At 44.8% G+C, this 15,492-nt stretch overlaps 1 protein-coding gene across 17 annotated transcripts in view; it reads left to right on the forward strand.

Moving 5' to 3' along the window:
* The window catches only part of MFSD1 (major facilitator superfamily domain containing 1), a 45,557-nt gene extending 31,979 nt beyond the window's left edge, over window positions 1–13,578 (forward strand). For 13 of the 17 annotated variants that reach the window (XM_080349535.1, XM_080349539.1, XM_080349531.1 and 10 more), the window contains 8 exons: window positions 1,304–1,423; window positions 2,660–2,927; window positions 3,023–3,144; window positions 4,075–4,264; window positions 4,596–4,777; window positions 6,140–6,328; window positions 6,654–6,801; window positions 7,524–7,589. The gene's annotated coding sequence lies outside the window, so the exon portion shown is untranslated. Of the gene's footprint in view, window positions 1–559; window positions 734–1,303; window positions 1,424–2,659; window positions 2,928–3,022; window positions 3,145–4,074; window positions 4,265–4,595; window positions 4,778–6,139; window positions 6,329–6,653; window positions 6,802–7,523; window positions 7,590–10,454; window positions 10,504–13,477 lie in introns of those variants that run through there. The other 4 variants (XM_080349520.1, XM_080349537.1, XM_080349521.1 and 1 more) reach the window with 4 other exon arrangements.
* Window positions 13,579–15,492: the final 1,914 nt, after the last annotated feature.

A 15,492-nucleotide genomic window follows, 5' to 3' on the forward strand; every position in this document is an offset into this window, starting at 1 on the left:
ATTCAGGGAGAAGGCACCTTACCCGAATACAAAGTCTTTCCGTAGGTAATAAAAACCCAGTGCATGTGCAGCCCTTGGCTCCCTTGTAATCAGAATTAAATAGCCTGACAGATACTGTTGATTTTTCAAAATTACCTTTGTATTGTACTGTTAAATTCCACAACTGAGGGAAATGCGAAGGGGAGGATGGGGAGGGAGAGTGGGTCTGTGCACTGGGTGGTACCCGAAACAGGGGGACGGGGGGAAGGGGGTTTGGGTCCAGCTCAGCCTCAGCTCTGATGTGTGGGGAGCATCCCCAATCCAGCCCAGGCTTCCTTGGGATCCCCTGCCTAAGGGACGTGTGGGCAGAGGCACCAGGAAACCACTTTTCTGTGCCATCAGGCTTGAAATAAGGTGCTATTAAAAGTCAGAAATTTACGGGATCCGTGTGCCCGTGGGAAGGCTGTAATTTTGGACCATCGATTTAAAGGGATATAAATCAGGAGGGGGAAAAAATAGAGTAGCCACCAGCTTCAAGATTGCAGGTGACACACGTTTTATTTGGTTGGGGTTGTTGCAGAGGAGCGTATCGCCGGCGTTTGCTTGGAGACGATACAGATGGGCTGGGCGCTGATCTCTGTCCGAGTGGGAATGAGCTCCTGGCCGCATCGCATTCGTTATCCTGCAAAACCCAATGCGTGTCAGGGTGCTCTGAAGATAAGTCGCTGCCTCTGCTGTCTCTCGTGGCTTTGAGGTGCTTGTAGTTCATTTTGTTCAGCAAGATAAACCTGTTGTAAGTGAAACGAGGGAGTCAGTGCATAAAAAGTGCTGGGATGTCTTTGTGTACTGAGTCTGAAAACACCCAACACAGCTAAAACTCTGAAATAAGTTTTACACACCAGGGGAGAGGATAAAAACGTTGTTTTCGTTGCACGTGGGCGGTGCAACTCAATACAACTGTGCTCGTATTAGTGGTTGCAGCGACATACGGCGAATGCGCGCTAATTTTAACTTACCGTCTGGAAGCATCACTAGTTCAATGGGGAAGTGTCCTCATCATCCTTTATTTTGATAGGAAGGTACTTGGGGCTTTTGGGAGCTTCAGATTTGGAAAGACATTTGTAGAGCAGCTGAAATCCATTTATTTTATAATTAATTATTTATGTATTGTAATACTAAAGCCGTATGAACGTGCACATGAGAGGGGTGGGTTAACCGGTGGAGCTGGAGCTCTGCAAGGCTGGGGAAGAGGAATTGTGAATGTTCCTCCGTGTGTTTGCTGAGGCACTTGGATTATTGGTTACAACCTGGTGTGTCCCCACAGGTCAAGAAACATGAACATGTGTCACCTTCCATGGATTCCCACCAAAGACAGTCACAGAGAACAACTTTTCTCAACTCAACAACTGTTTTTTCCAAACTCTGACATGTTTTGGCTCAGCAGGTGAGTTGCCACTTAAGTTTATCCACCAACAGTTTTAGGACAGACTTTTGTAAGAAAAGTGAGTATCTGAGATTAGTGAGAGGTTTTATTTCGGTTCCTGTTGGGTGCTGGATTGTTTTCCAGCTGAGAGCAGGTATTCAGTTTTGGTCTCGAGCTTGCACTGGAATACAGGGCTGCCTACAGCTCCTGGTGTTTGCTTTTCTTTACTTTTTCTTTCCCTAGTATTTCATCCTTTTAGCTACTCATTATTAACACAATTTCTCATACATTTTTGTGCCAAATCATAGATCTGCAAGAGAACTGTGGGCTTTTTATCTTATTGTTTTATGTCGCCGCACTCAACCCCACTTGATCTGCGTCTCCAGTGACGCTTCCCAAAGCCGGGGTTAATTTTCCAAACGCCGGCTCCGATGTGAACGCTTTTCTTTTGGTTGCTCTAGCAGATCAGCCAGGTCTGCATGCAAACCCAAGCGGGGAACCGTGGTCGTGTCAGTTAAATTAAAGATGATTAAACACCTTCTTACTTCCCTGGTTGAAGGGCAAGTTGGGACACTGCAGATATGTAATTGGTTCTGGGTTATTTGGGAAATGTGTAGTATGTTAATAGTAGGTACTTGAAGCCTTGGATGAAGCAAGCGTCCTATAATTGCGTCTTCAGCGGGCTGTGGATAAATCAGCCATCAATGGGATAATGGACTCGCTTTTCCAGCCCTCTGCAGAGCGCAGAATTCAATGTATGTGTTATTGTAGCTCCAAAAGCAGTGGAAAACAGTGATTTCTCTTGCCTCCCCCTTCCAGCTCTGGTTTGAAGGTAGAAGGAGTCTCCACATCCTCCCAGCTGGTAATAACATGCATAGAACTGGTGGACTGGCTGTGGGTGTGGGAATAACCTGGTTTTAATGAGAAAACATCAGTGGAGGAGCTATTAATTCGTCAGATGCCACGTGTGTTGGCAGCGGCCCCACGGTGCCTGCGGTCCCCCCCACGCAAGGGCCCAGAGCCGACGTGGCCTTGTCCCGTCTCTGCTTTTAGGCAGACTGTCATGACAAAGGGAACACATGTTGTGACTAATTGTATTTTTTTTGTTCATTTAAGCTTCTCATCTCAAACGTCAAAGTATTAAAATCTCAGTCCGGGAAGTTACAGTAAGAGAATTGAGCTCGTAAGCAAAATTTTTGCCTTGGCTGCTGTTACGTGTATTTCTTTGCAACTGTTTTTCTTCTTTTTCCCCTATAGGACTTGAATTCCATTTCACTCTGTTAATATCCAAATACAGCGTGCCCTTGAATGAACAGACACCATCGTATCCCCCCAAAGCACGCAGGTGGATTGCACCGTACTGTGAGCTGTTCAGGTGACGGACACACTTCAGAGTCTTCCTGAGCAACAAATGAGCTGAACGTGCTCATCAAACTCAATATCCGAGACTGTTCACTGAGCTGCTGAGTCCTTTCTGCTGTTGACAGGAGAGGTCACTGTGCAGTTTGTCCCCAGGATGCAGGAGGTGATGTATCAACCCACATCTCTGGCATCTGCTGCCCCATTTTCCCCATCGCTGTTAGCGAGGGGACAGCCAAACGCTGCTTTTTTCTATCTCAGGTGAATTCTGCAAGAAGCCACTGAAACATCGGAGCTGGGGAGCACGGCGGAGCCCATGAGTCCTCCCCACCAGACTAGACAGCACCTCTGAGCTGTTTATGTACTCGCCCTTTCTGCCTGAGGTACGTGTGGTTTTCTTCTCTCTTCAGCCCCCTGCACCCCCAAATTAGCCCACAAGTGGCCACACGAGCCAGCATCGTGCTGGGCTTTGCCAGCTGCAAAGGGCACCGACACGTTTCATTGCAAACCCTGAGTGCAGCCTAATTAGCCACAGCCTAATAAAGCCACGTTTTGACATTCCGGGAAGCGAGCATCGTTTTTGTGCGGTAAGAAAAGTTTACGATAGAAATCCTGTTCTTTCTCTTGGTCTGCCTGCTTGGCAGAAGAATATCCAGCCCTCGGTTTTAACGAGACTTTCTTCTGCCATTGATTCTCCACTCCTTGGTACCATTAAAGAAGATGCTCAATAGCATCCACATCTCCCCAAATCTGTGGATGTCACTTTTCCCCCAATGCCCCCCACCTTCTCATCCCAGCACCGCAGCCCCCACTCCTGCCTGCTCACAACAGCTAATTAACTTGCTGCCATTAACTAAGCACACATAAGATAGAAAATACTAAGTTGATTTCAATAAATGCATTTGAGTAAGTGCTTTTGGTAACACTGATATATATCTATTAAAAAAATTATATGTGTATATATATATGTATGCATTTTTTTTTCCTTGTAAGGGTCTATGATGCTGTAGAATCTCCTGGGGTTGTTAATACAGTTTAAAAACAAACCTGAGCGGGTTAATAGTATTTAAAATAATCCAAACACTGCTATTTTACATGCAAAGTTGCCCCCGGCTTTGTTCCGATATAAATGTACCCGGCTGTTAAATCTGCCACGACTGATTCGGTCCTTATTTTTCAAGGATGCATTAAAGGAGCTGTGATTGAAAGATGACATAAAAATTATGTGGTGTTACTGCTGAGATATCTCTGACTGTAGCTGCCTTTTACATCTTCTGTAAACGCCTGTGTTTGCTGTGTTATTTCCCTGCAAGGGTCTGTAAGTACTGAATTAATTTGGCGGCATGGGGTTCAAAGAAACAGAAGATATTCGCATACCAAGGAGAACTGTAAATACAACCCTACCTGAAGTCCATCTGCTCCTCAGAGCTGTGTTCCTGCAGAGGGTGCGGAGCTGAGGAAAGGACCGAGCTCAGGATGCAGCTGTGGAACTGTCCACTGATGGTAAGAGGAGGCCTTACAGCAAAAATGGGTTTGCTTTAGTTACTGAATTCCTGGGAAATGTCTTAATAGGGAGCTTCCAAAGAGCCGAAAGGATTAGATTTGGGGAGGAGAAGAGATGAGAGTGATTAGGTGGCTGAGAAGCCCGGTGGAGGGGGTAATTGCTCATGGTAATTGAGGAAGAAGATCAAAAAAACTTGACACAAGTACTTGACTTAAAACAGTGGAAGGAATTATGAAGACACTTCGGAAAAAGTAATTAATAAGGGAAGAATTTCTGGTTTGTAGCCTGAAGAAGTCATCTAGACATGTAGCTTTTTTTTCTTTTTCACAGAATTTCCCCCAATTGAAGCCAATATGAAGATCTTCCAGTACTTATTTTCTTTTCCTGGGAAGGTGTTGCCTGAAGATAGCTCACTTCAGACGTGTTCCTTCTGCCACGGGAGAACTCGCTGCCTTTGAACTCTTCATCTTTGCTGTGTCCTCCTCACCAACGACACGTCTTCACCTCCAAAGGTTTGGGCCACCTCTTGATCATGTATTTCTGTATGGGGAGGAGTGGAGATGGCACCAGAGCACCCACCCTCTGCTGTTGTATCCTCCCAGCTCCAAACAGACATTTTCCTGAACAGTTTCCTAACAGCAACGAGTGAGAAAGTCAGCGAGAGATGTTCTGCACCCTATATATGTGTATGTGTGTGCATATATATATACCTACACACAGAAATCAAGACAGACACCTCGTACATACGTGTGTGTGTATATATTTCTATATATACACAAATATAAAGCAGAAGTCATCCTAGAACACCCCTCATGTTCCCCCTTGGCAGGGATTTTGTTCCCTATTTTTCTCTGTTCAGTCTTTTCCCCACGGCGCCGTGGGCACTTGCAACGATGAGCTGCACTCGGGGCTGGATGGGAGAGTGATGAGGGATTCGCGTCAGAATCCTTCTGGACGTCAAAATCAAATGAACAGGCAGCTTGTTATTTCCCTGGGAAAGATTGTATGCACATTGTTCAGAAGACAAAGGCAGATCAGTAGATTGGGTGTGATGGTGGTATTTGAGATTATAGATAGCTTGACTTTGGGTGCTTCTTTCTTTTTTCTTTTATATTTTTTCTTTTTTTCTTTCTTTTTTGTCCTTGTTCTTCTATTTTCCCTTTCTTTCCCCTTTCTTCCTTCCCTTCCTTCCCTTCCTTTCCTTCCCCTTTCTTCCTTCCCTTCCTTCCCTTCCTTCCCTTCCTTCCCTTCCTTCCCTTCCTTCCCTTCCTTCCCTTCCTTCCCTTCCTTCCCTTCCTTCCCTTCCTTCCCTTCCTTCCCTTCCTTCCCTTCCTTCCCTTCCTTCCCTTCCTTCCCTTCCTTCCCTTCCTTCCCTTCCTTCCCTTCCTTCCCTTCCTTCCCTTCCTTCCCCCTTTCTTTTTCACACTATAACAGGAGCGCTGCTTGTCTGCAGCGCTGGAGCAGAGTAGAGGTCACGTCTGCATCTGCCCTTCTCCTGAGGACAAAGCACCAGACTAATAGAAACCTGTATAACCCATTTTCGGAGCTTCAGCGCTCACCTTCTCGAAAACATCCGTAGAGCTTAATGATTTATCGGGTGCTTTTACAGGCCTCACCCGTGGCAGAAGGGCCGAGCCAGTGCTCAGCCCCTGCGCAATGGGGGCGCCGGGCACCCACCAGCGGCGACCACCCAAAATGCCACCCCAAGACCCGCCATGTGGCAGAGGAGAGAGGGTTTGGGGTGAGGAGCTGCTGTAGCTGTCCTGGCACATCCACCTTCTTCTGATCCTTTGGATTTAACTCCTGCGAGACTGGGCTGCGTTACAAGTGTTTAAAATTGAGAATTTTGTTATGTGTGTTTGTATTTTTAACAGGGCATTGAGTTCGTTTTTTGGAGGACGAAATGGGTTTCCTACCCAACGTTTCAGCACTTGCCTTGACGCCTGGGAGCCCCAACTGGGATTTTCTGGTGTCCTCGGCTGGCAGCAGGAGACAGTTGGCGTATTTTGCTCTCATTCCTCGCATCTTTGTGTCTGGAAAGCAGATAATTTTCTGGGAAAACGGTAAGTGGCACTAAGAACAGAACAAGGAGACTGGAGCCAGGTCGGCTCTGTTAGCAGGAAAGTGTTAATAAATGATGTGACATGTTGGAGTAGTATGAACATAAGTCTCTTTTGATCTTCACCGTTGGCTTACGAATCATGAATTTGAACAAATTTGATGATAGCTCAATCTATTAGTGGTACATGCTGTCACTATGGGTCTTTCACATTTCTGTTTATAAAGCTCTATTTGACATACAACACTCAAAGTGTCATCAGTCAGTCAGAGACTTATTGTTCAAGCCACAGTTCATCACGTATCTTATTTCTGCCTCGGCACTTGCAGGTTTGTGTGTGAATCTTTATTGTTCGCTAATGAGAGTTGTGGGGATTTGCAACAGCGCGATCTGGTTCACCTTGGCATTGATGAAATGTCAGCAGCAATAAATGCAGCACTTGCTTTGTAGTGGAGGAGAGGTCATTAAGATATAAAGGTAATAAAGAAGCTATCACAATTTTCTTTGATACACGAATTAATTTGTGCTTTAACATCGCTTCCGTACATTAGCATCCATGGCGATTTGTGTTCGGAAGCATCCACAAGAATTTTAATGCAAGCCAATCCCCAACGATCTCTTTCTACATAATTAAGTGCCTATTTTAAAATACAGTCTTCCATTTAAATTCTACCAACATGTGGTGTAACTACAGATTGCCCCTTATTTGGTACATAATCTTCAGGCTGTTGTCTATGGTACTTGAATCGTGTAGTAAATTTCGATACCAATTAAGTATTGCCAGAGCCGTGAGACGATGTTGGTCGTCTGTGCTTGACTTTGGAGAGACTTTGTCACGTTGTCTGTGCCTCTCATCCAAACCCTTACAACCGGTGATTTCACGTATAATATTGTGCGCGATTGTCCAACAGCACAGGCACAGCCGGCCGGTCTGAGGGTGAAATGATACAACAGTCGTCAGAATGAATATTATGATTAAAAACTAAAATTCCAGGGCTCTACAAAGAAGTGGTGGTACAGAGAAAGGGCAGATTCTCCACTGTAAATATTGAAGCAGGTAGAAAGTCAAGAATGATGTAGATAATCTGCCAGTTGTTGATTTTAACCGGGACTTGAGCTGCTTGGCACCTGCTGCGGGTTGCAGGGGATGCTGAGGAGCTCTCAGATGCTTTCTGGCTCTGACCTTTACCTTGATGTAGCCCTAGGACAGCTCTGCCATTATTTTGGCTGAAGGAAATCAGGATCTGCAGCTTGACATCATTTCTGGACCCATCTGTGTGAAGCTTCAGCAGTTCTGAGAAAGGTGCAGCCAGCTCAGGGATTTCGGGAGATATTTAAAGCATTGCTGAGGAGAACTCAGGTTGGGATGTTGACAGTGCAAAGGAGTGAAGGAAAAAAGAGCAAGTCCTGCTTGTGATTTGACCACTGTGGGCATGAGAGAGGAACCTGGGGTTTTGGATGAGAATTTGGATGAGTTCTCCCCTTATTCTGTCCAGTGCAGGCCTTGCTCTTTGGAGCTATTCACCTTCAGTTGGCTGCTGTTCACTTTCATATTGAGCAAATATGTGCTGGATTTAAATGAGGTACCTTACTGGGACCAGGTCCTGGCCAGCGGCAGGAGACCAAGCCAGGCAGCCCTGGAGATTCTCAGCTGCTCAGAAGTTCATTTGTGGAGCAGTCCCAGGGGAGCATGCACTCAAACGTTAGCATTTTAGAATAAACATGGAGGTCTATGGCTTTAACTTGAGTTAGGCTTGAAGGGGATGTTTTATTCAGACTGCTACTGAGTAGAGAATTTGTTCAATAAAACGACCAAAATCCTGGTCAGGCTGAGCCTGAAGAAAGCTCAGCTGTGGATCCACCTGCATGTTAACGGCGTCAGCCTCACATCTGCCGCAGAACCACGCTGCCGGAAAGTGCTCACAGAGGTTTATGGCCATTTCAAATAGCGATAGGATGAATTAAGAGTTTATCTGGGTGTTCATTATGTGCTACTGTGGATGGAGAAGTATCACAGAATCCCAGAGTGTCAGGGGTTGGAAGGGCCCTGGAAAGCTCACCCAGTGCAATCCCCCCATGGAGCAGGAACACCCAGATGAGGTTACACAGGAAGATGTCCAGGCGGGTTGGAATGTCTGCACAGAAGGAGACTCCACAACCCCCTGGGCAGCCTGGGCCAGGCTCTGCCACCCTCACCAGGAACAAGTTTCTTCTCATATTTAAGTGGAATCTCCTGCGTTCCAGATTGTACCCATTGCCCCTTGTCCTATCACTGGTTGTCACCAGAAGAGCCTGGCTCCATCCTCCTGACACTCACCCTTTATATATCTGTAAACATGAATGAGTCCCCCCTCAGTGTCCTCTTGTCCAGCTCCAGAGCCCCAGCTCCCTCAGCCTTTCCTCACACGGGAGATGCTCCACTCCCTGCAGCATCTTGGTGGCTGCGCTGGACTCTCTATCTTGGTGTGTTCTGAGGCACAACTCAACACACATCCCCCTCGGATATGACATATTGAAATTCCTTTTAAAAAGCGAGAAAAGGAGTAATTTCAATGAAGGCGGACAGGAAAGACAACTAGAGAGACTGGATCTGAACTCACATTAATTTGAGGGTGTGTATTATTTTCTACGTTTAGTGCTGTCACTTATCCTCCTTCATTTTTCCCCATCACGCCGAGGGGTGAGTGTTGATTGTGAGTCACCGCCCACCTGACACCGCGACCCTCACTACGGTCACTGCTCGTCCGGTGTGTGGGGCTGGTGTCCGCCTGACGTCTGTCCAGGTGACACATCCTAATGCAACACGGCGGGTTTCGGCAGCGCAGCATCAAACCGTGCAGGAACACATGAGTGCTTGGTGAAAGCTGCTTAGCGGCACGTTGCAACTTGGGATCTGAATTTTAGCTTGAGAAATGAAATGAGGCTTGGGGGGGATGTCCTGATGTGAGATTATTACACGTTGTTGAACATCGAGCAAGGCTTGGATTAGAGATGTTTCCACAGCTCAAAAAAAAGCCTATCAGTATTTTTTCTAAATTAGAGCAGAAATTGCAGATTTTCCCCAGGTGACATTTAATTTACATTAAAAAAAAATTATAAATGCAAAGATTGCTCATCTATTATTCCATAAAACAAGGCGCAATGCATAGCTCTTGTTTGGCTTTGCTCTGGTTGTATTAATGAGCTTGTAATGAAAACATGTTCACGAACGATCAGAAACCTTCCTGTGCTGGGAAGGGGAATTCAAAATGAGACATTCGTAACTAAAACATTGAGGCCCTATATAGAGCTGCTATAGTTTTTTATAGCTTTATATGCAAATCAAAATAACCTCTCTTCACCCAGCTGAAACGCTGGGGTTTTTTTAGCCCATCACGTAGTTTGTAGTAACAGATTGCCTCTAGGAAAAACTGGGAGTGTTGTGATGTGAAAGCAGTCTCTCGCGTTAATCCAGACTGATCTATATGGATTAATGTATTGATTTTTGCCTTAGATAACGGGAGAGTTTCTTGCAGGGGAGCTGGGTATGAAGAGGCGCACAGGAGCTGGTGATGCAAAGGTCTTTGTTCAGTTTGCTAAAACTCATTGTGCTCTTTCTTGCATAATCTGGTATTATGCAATTTCATTAAAAAGAAAAGTCGGGTATATCTAAGGTTGGTTCCTATAATTACCGAATTTCTTTGAAAACTCAATTAAGAAGCCATCTGGTCTAGGGGTTTTATTGACCTGTCACTGGCTAATTATGTTGAAAATGTAATCTTTTGTGATTATCATTAGTAACTGCCCAGTGCTCTGAATAAAAACTTTTTGTCTCCGAGTGTCACCATCTTTAAATTTCAGAAAGTAATGAGGGGAATGTTATTGTAGCATTAGAGGAAATGTTCTCTTAAGAGTGAAATCCAATGTATTAGCAATGTAATTGAAATGCACAGTGATCAGGAAATGTGAAAACTTGTTTTTAGGGCCCTAATTCAGAAAATACACGGAAGGGCTTGAATATACCTGTCCTTTCCTCTTAAAAATATCCTGAGGCTGTGGGATTTGGGGTTGGTACTTTCTGTGCTCCAGCAGACGGGGATGTCCCATGTCTTTCCATGTGCTTCACCTCGTGGTGTCCGTTCTTCACACAGGCGTCTGCAAGCTGGAAATGAAGCCAAACCTGCGGACCAGCATTTTGGGGTAGATACCATTGGATTGTGGTTGTCATCTTGGTTTTGTTCCAGACCTTTCCAGCTCCCCCAGCGCGCCCCCTGCCATGAGCAGGGACATCTTCACCAGCTCAGGTTGCTCAGAGCCCCGTCCAGCCTGGCCTGGGATGTCTCCAGGGATGGTTCATCCACCACCTCTTTGGGCAACCTGGGCCAGGCTCTCACCACCCTCAGGGCAACAATTCCTTCCTCATGTCCCGCCTGAATCTCCCCTCTTTTAGTTTAAACCATCACCCCCTGTCCTATCATAACACGCTCTTCTAAAATAATTTTGGGTTGTTGTCCACCACCCTCACTGTAAAAAACTGGAGGGATCTGCCACCACCCTTCTCCTGTTCCCCGATCTGGGTTACGTCTGTATGAGCTCCAGACGCCCCTTTGGGCTGGAGCCTAAACTTGTGTAAATCCTGCCCAAGGTGGGAGACCCCACTCATGTCCCACAGCTGGAGAACCCAGGTGTGAATCTCCCTGCCCATCCCATCCCATCTGGGTCAGCACTTTGGGCTTTGGCTGAGTCCACCCTGTCCCCATCAGTCACAAGGAGCTGGTGTTTCCCCTCTGGAAAACTCCATCCCCCCTTCACTCCTTGGGCTCTGATGCTTTTTCCATCCTGCCCTTGCATCCCTTCAAGAGTTCCTCCATCAGCTTGCTATTAATTATGGATAGTATGCTAATATTCTTGAGTGTAAACCAATTAAAATAAATTACATTCAGGTGGGCATTAGGGCATATCGCTTTCATTTCCCTACAGCATCTCAAAGCTCTTGCCAGCAGGCGACAGCTCCTTCCTCCCCGGGGGTTTTCTCTGCCCATTGCACTCATAGAGCTTCCCATGGCATCGTTTGAAACGCGATATTTCCTCTGTTGGTTATTTCTTAGCACAGGATCAGCCACACAATGGGAGGTTTTTAGGTCGGATCTTCCGCAGACAGGTGAATTGCACCGAAGTACTGTAAGAATTCCAGGAAAAACCTTTCCCTTCCACTCATCCTTATCAGGACAGACACTTCTGTATAAGCAATAATTTATCAAAGGAAGGTACTGTGCTAATCTAGTATCATTTGGTAAACCCATGTTGCCTTATATCCCATTTTGAAGCCACTCTTGCCTTTTAAAATCTCTTTTGAAGTCTCACGTATGTTTGAGCTCAGACCAACAGGTCCCAGTCTCATTCCCTTGGTGGCTTAGATATAAACGATGCATTTGGAATTCTTCAGCGAAACATGTAAAACCTCCATTTACCAGATAACAGCATGAGGTGCTGAGTTCTGGGCTTGTTTTAGGACATATTGGATTAAAAAAATGTTTACCTATTAATGACTTATTATCCACTGAAGTCCTTTAATATGAATTGCTATTTCCCTAGAAATACTGTTTTATCTGGCTTTACAGTTAGCCTTCCTCTGTTGGCTCCTTAGTGCAGCTAATTTAGCAAAATTGCATTTAAATGAGTCCCTGATGAGAGACCCGGAGTTCACATTTTTCTTTTAATAGACATGTTAGTCTTCCTGCATGCTCAAATTCCACAAATGGCTCTTTATTCTTCACATGCGAGACAGCCATTATATATCAACCGGGGCATTATATCCCCGGCCTCACCTTGGGGGATTACCCACTTTTCCTTGGCCTGAAAGATGGGCTTTTGAAATTGGGTAATTTATATTTATATAGTGGTCGGTGTCCTTTTTCAAAGAAGTCTTGTACAAAAGTGTCTTTCAGCAAAGTCCATTTTAAAAAGAAATATTGGGAAAATATTGGGATGATTCAGGGATTCTCTCCTCCCCAACCTCCCTTTGGCTTCTGTGAAAGTTCCTTTCTGGCTAGAGATGGAAAACCATGAGTACAATGGGTCAGTGTGGCCTTTCCCTTCAGCCAGGGCAGCTGTGGGGTGAAAACTCAGCTAGAATAAAAGGAAAAGACCTCACAAAGTCCTCTGGAGGGTTTTGTGGGGTTTCCCGTATAAGAGGAACATCTGCCCTGTGGGCACATTGCTCTGCGGCAGCTCAGGTGCTGTTCTAGTAGCAACGGTTTTAAGTCTGATTAAACTATTCCTCTTATTGTGCCTGAGCAGTGGAAGTTTGCAGCTGCTCTTTGGTGCTGGGAGGGAAAAAACTTGTATTTCTCTAACGGGTTCCTACCTGTTAGCAATCAGGACACATAACCACGGGCGTAGTTATATGCGGTCCTTTATTTCAGTGCTGGGAAACCAGGGGTTCGCACCCAAAGCTGGCTTCGCTGGTCAGTTTAAGTTACACAGTATTTATACAGCCCGTTCACATACATATTCATATATTCATTAAGATACGTAACGGTTACTCGACATTGATTGCAACATCTTGGAACTATTTTGATCATGTGCAGTGTCCTCTGGTGGTCTTTCAGGGGGTCTTCAGGATGAAGTAAGTAGTCTTCATCACTTCTGTCCCTTTCACCTTTGGGTACTGCACAGGCGTACTACTTCTATAGCTAGATAACTGCTGACTTGCTCAACCTCCGGAGATACTGCGTGTACTTCTCCTCACTCTATACGTATTTAGGCTAAGATAAAGCTAGGTTGTTAAGATAAGAGTATACTCGAACACGATATGCTTGAACATCCTTTCAGGGACAGTTTACAAAACTGATTCATCCTTTCAGGAACATTTTGTAAAACTGGGTCTGTTACTAACATACCCGCAGCAGTTTAAGCTGGATTCCTCGCTTTGCAAGGCGCGGTATTTCCTGGGAGTTTAGCGCAGTGATGACGGTGTGAACCCAACGTCGGTCCCTGAGCCAGACCCACCTGTGCTGCAAACCCAGCCCATGCTGCAATATTCTTAATTCTCTGCTCTTGGGGTGAGCCACAACAACATGTTTGAGTTCTAATCCCTCTGTGTTTTGTAGCTGTTTTGGAACATTTGCAATTTTAGGGTTTTTTCGTGCCCCAGCAGCTTTTTCTGATGCAGGTGAGTGGGGTCACTGGGGAAGATGCACGAGAGATGCTTCCCAAATACTCTGAGCCATGACATAGGAATTCACATCAGTCGGGGAACCACCGACCGAGTCCTTCATTGCTTGAAAAATGTATGTGAAGGTAAAATGTGGATACAAGTGGTGTGTTTCTGCTAATTTTGTTCATAATATGAATCCATATTTCACATAGATCAACAGCATTAAGTCTCCTGTACCTCAGTATCACCTGAGCTGCCTCCCGAGGAGGAAATGTTTGAATTGTCCCAGTATCGTCAAAACCTCTTGGGCAGCTTCATTTTGATATTTTGACAGAAAATGTTGATTTATTTTATTTTTCCTATGCCAAATTGTTGTATTTCCCATGTAACTGCGCTATACATTAAGTGCTGGTATCGATCACGGAGTTCTTGTGAACCGTGTTAAATTTGCTTTGGCAGATGCTGATGTCTATATAGAAAATACAGCAACATCCTGCTGCAAAGCGGAACTTTGCGCAATTAGTGATAATTCAAGGTTTTACTTTGTTTAAACCGATGCAATCTTTTGAATTTTATAAATCAGAAGAGACCATTTATCTTATTCCCCAGGCGCCACTAATGACTAATTAAAACCCATAATTAACTGGAGCAAAACCACGAGAAATGGCATGAAAGGGCCGTTTTAAAGAACTCAAATTGTGTCAGTAGGCAACAGGATGGTATTTTGAAGCTTTTCCGTTAATTTCTGGATTGGGGCTGAGTCAGTTGGGATTGTGCTTTTTAAAACAAGGGCAAATGGCAGAGTCACCAGAGGAAAGACAAATGGACTTGCCCAGTGCTTCCAAGTGTCTTGCACAGTGCAATGACGTGCAAAATAAACATGTTTGAGATAAATGAGTTTATAATATTTACCGTTCACTCAAAGTATCGTTGATTATTGCTCTGGGCAGCCTCTTGAATGAAACAAATTCAGCACTGCGAGGCTTTAAATAGAGCAAAATTCACAATAAATTCACAGTCGTACAGCCAAAACAAGGCTTGCTCAGGGTAGTTAATGATAAATGAGAGCTAATAAAAGGGATAGGAATGACAGCACTGAGTTTAAAGAGAAATTAATGTGGATCTGCATTATTTCTGGGCTTTGCACCCTACGGCTCTGCTCTGGGACCCAAAGGGGCTTTTGTGCTACAAATGTGTTGGGTTTAGAATGGAGATGTTGAAAATGGACCATTATTCCAGAACTATAGAGACTATAGTGGGGCCAAGAAATATATAGCAGACTGAACCAGGCACAGTATCGGAGGAAATGGCTTCTAAATTAGCCATGGTGTTAGAAGAATAATTAAGCAGTATTTACTTACAATTATATCCAATAACTTTTTTTATGCTGTGATTAATTGAATTCTAAGATTTCCTCATAGTCTCAGCGTATATTAAACATGGAAATTAATTTTCTCCAACAACTCATTAAGGTCCCGAAATGCCGTGGATTCCACTTTAATCATTTATTCCCTGCTTTGCATTGTAAATCTTCCCATGCGCATCAATCAGTCTGAGCTCCCAGCAGAGCCAGTGGGGAGCTGCACATTAGGGCTGGAGCCCCTCACCTTCGCTTTTGTATAAATTCTGGCAAATTCTGGCTCTTTTGAGAAAATAAAACCTGTTCGTACTGAAGCCATTAACTTTTTGTATTTAACATTGGGTTTTAGTAGGTAGGACCGAAGGGGGAATTTCACGACACCAACACACTGAAGTTACCTGCTGATGTAGATGGGAACGTGCAAAGTCATCTGTGCATGTTTTCGCGGCTAAATCCACTATTTACCAGACATTTCTATGTGCGTTTGCTTTATTTTAAAATGATTATGTCATTATAAAATCTTATTTAAATAGACAAATGCTTCTGTCTCCTGCAGGAAATAGGTGCGTTCTCTGTTTTCATCCAGACAAGGAAATCTGAACCAAAATCTGAGGGCTGAAGGTCCTGGGGGAGCTGGGATTGAAGCTCTGCAGCCTGGGCATGTCACATC

This window comes from Nesoenas mayeri (genome assembly GCF_963082525.1).
Source record: "Nesoenas mayeri genome assembly, chromosome: 9".
Taxonomy (NCBI): domain Eukaryota; kingdom Metazoa; phylum Chordata; class Aves; order Columbiformes; family Columbidae; genus Nesoenas; species Nesoenas mayeri.